The 2500-nt window shown below is 31.6% G+C and overlaps 1 long non-coding RNA gene across 2 annotated transcripts in view; it reads left to right on the top strand.

The window, feature by feature from the left end:
* LOC122253052 (uncharacterized) overlaps positions 1 to 2283 on the top strand; it is a 4737-nt gene extending 2454 nt beyond the window's left edge. Inside the window, exons 1-6 of one of the 2 annotated variants that reach the window (XR_006223213.2) lie at positions 1 to 1048; positions 1286 to 1382; positions 1579 to 1635; positions 1726 to 1833; positions 1913 to 2022; positions 2117 to 2283. The exon at positions 1 to 1048 is cut by the window's left edge and continues 2454 nt beyond it. This is a non-coding gene — a long non-coding RNA (uncharacterized LOC122253052). Of the gene's footprint in view, positions 1049 to 1285; positions 1383 to 1578; positions 1636 to 1725; positions 1834 to 1912; positions 2023 to 2101 lie in introns of both variants that reach the window. The other variant, XR_006223212.2, reaches the window with a different exon arrangement.
* Positions 2284 to 2500: the final 217 nt, after the last annotated feature.

The following is a 2500-nucleotide window of genomic DNA, read 5'->3' as shown; positions in this document are numbered from 1 at the left end:
TGAATAAGGAATATTTCTATGCTATATTTTTGTAGAATGAATATTTATATTACATTTTGTGAGATATGATGAATAATGGATGATTATCTTTTCTGAACTGGAAATGAGATGTAGTAGGTTAGTTTGGTGCAGTTTGGATAATTACATTGTATTGCTTTACAGGTTTATCCTAGGCATGGGTTGTATGGTATGTCATTCAAATATATTTTCTGTTACAATGTTTTTTAAAAGTTTACTCCCTCATTTACTTTCATAAATAGTACCTGATGTGTTTATTTGAACTTTGGTATATAGATTTTTTCATGTGATAATTTAGGCATGTTTACAAACTACAGCCAGAAATCTTGGTGGATAAACTGAAATTATAAGAAATATATATGTATAGTACAGTAGTCTGTGTATTCCGAACATATTAAAAAATGAACAGTTTTTTTTCCAGAATCTTCAATTTTCAGATTTGATGAATCTGAATTTGAAATAATAAATATGATATAACATTTCTCTTAATGAATATGATTCAGTTTTTGTTTGTTGTGTGAACAAGTAAGCATTCCAGAATAGCACTCTAATCATTAATTACTGTATGGAAATTCATAATATATGTTTTATCATGCAAATTCATAATATGTTTTATCATGCATGTATGACTTGGTTGTCTTTCTCTGTTATAGCTATCTGATATATGCTTGTGTAGTAATAACTGCCTGTACTTTGCATGACCTCGGAGGAATAGGTAACTGAATAACCTTACTAACATTTGATCCATATTAAATCCATATTAAGTCTGAAACCTTTTTTATTAATATTGATATACTTTTGATATTTTATAGCTTGGCTTACTGTTTGAGAGCAGACCCACATTTTCCTCTTCATTTTGAAAGTTCTGACTTGCATCTGTGTGAAAAGCATTTGACTTAAGTATCTGTGCATATTTTAAGTGAATTATTGATATTACAGTTGCAGAACTGTTTGTCTGGAAAAGGATCCAATAATAAGTTCAAGTGAATGAGACTCCATATGTAAAATCTACTCCAGGCTTCTTTTGCAGGTAATGAGTTTCTTGCTCAACTATTATATTTTTTTTTATTCAAATCAAATGATATGCTTAAGGTAATAAACTATTGAAGGGTGTTGGCTAGTATCTACAAGAAAGTCCTTAAAATTTGAAAAATTATTATTTGAAGAAACCCACTTGATTAATTAGGCATAGATAATGATATACAAGTAACTGTTTCCCTTACTAAATGTAGCAGGGTGGTGAATATTACTTGCAATTCATTTGCAGGGCTGAAGATGGTGATTGTTTCCATAGTTCCAAGGCCACACAAACAAATGGTGCAGCAGAACAGTATATTGAAATTCTTCATATTCTTTGTTTTCAGGTAAGTAGATTGATTAATCGCTTGCTAGAGACATGAATGAGTGATGAAAGTGTCTTGTTATAGATGTTTTTAATGATTTTGTTAATTAGTTACAGAAAGTAGTCAAAGAAAACATATTTTTAAAATGGAATGAAATAATGCTTTGTGATATATAATTATTGTTCTACACTAGTTTCACAATCCTTTTGAATTTCAGATAAGTCTGCCTAGTGTTCTCCAACTACCCACTACCCACTTGTTGTTGCTATTGAAAGTAAGAGTTGAAATAGATTGTTATATATATCAAGTAGCTAAAATATATTTGATAGGTCTTGTTTGTTATAAAAAAAAAAAAAACTTCCAGAAAACTGAGGCAGCAGTGAGGCTTTGCACTTGAGGCATTTTACAGAAAATGGAAAACAACTTGAGATTTGGCTGGCAGTGGTAACTGGACAGAAGCTAAATTTTGTTGGTAAGAGCACTTTGTCGTTATTTGAAGATTTGTTGTAACGCTGTGTATAAATATTAAAATTTAGATTTATCTTTGACAGAACTTTCTGGCATTGGCTGTAAGAGCAGTCAAGGCAGTTTCCATTGACAGATGAGAACACCAGGGTTGGAGAGGGTTGCAGATGCATGGCTTTAGATACTATTTACACTGGTAAGTATAAATGCACTTTATTTAATGCAAGACTATACAAATTACACAAAGTGTAATATTCCAAAGAGTGTTATGGCAGCCATTTCATTTCCAGATATTATGTTTGAAGAATTTTAGATGGTCAGAGAATCAAGGCTCTGAAGACTTGAGCAGCAAATGAGTGGGATTGCAACCATTAGGAAAGGTTGAGGACATGCAGGAGATATTGCAAAAGGGAAACTTGAATCAAAGGCAAGAACAACTTCAAGTATGACATTTGTTGGTCAAATATGAGCAGGAAACTCTTTTTATCAACAAATTTAGTAGCATCATAATCGTGGAACTTTGATGATAAGATACTGTATATAAATGTAAAAAAAAATTGATATACCTGTGACAGAACTTCCTGACATGGGCTGAATGAACAGACAAGGCAATTTCCAATGACAGATGAGAACACCACCATTGGAGAGGATTAAAGCTGCATGGCTTTACTTTT

Source organism: Penaeus japonicus, unplaced genomic scaffold, assembly GCF_977035675.1.
Source record: "Penaeus japonicus unplaced genomic scaffold, GWHDUDI00000001_assembly GWHDUDI00000026, whole genome shotgun sequence".
NCBI classification, from domain to species: domain Eukaryota; kingdom Metazoa; phylum Arthropoda; class Malacostraca; order Decapoda; family Penaeidae; genus Penaeus; species Penaeus japonicus.
Note: the sequence above shows the minus strand (reverse complement) of the source record. Positions and strands in the feature narration are given on the sequence as shown.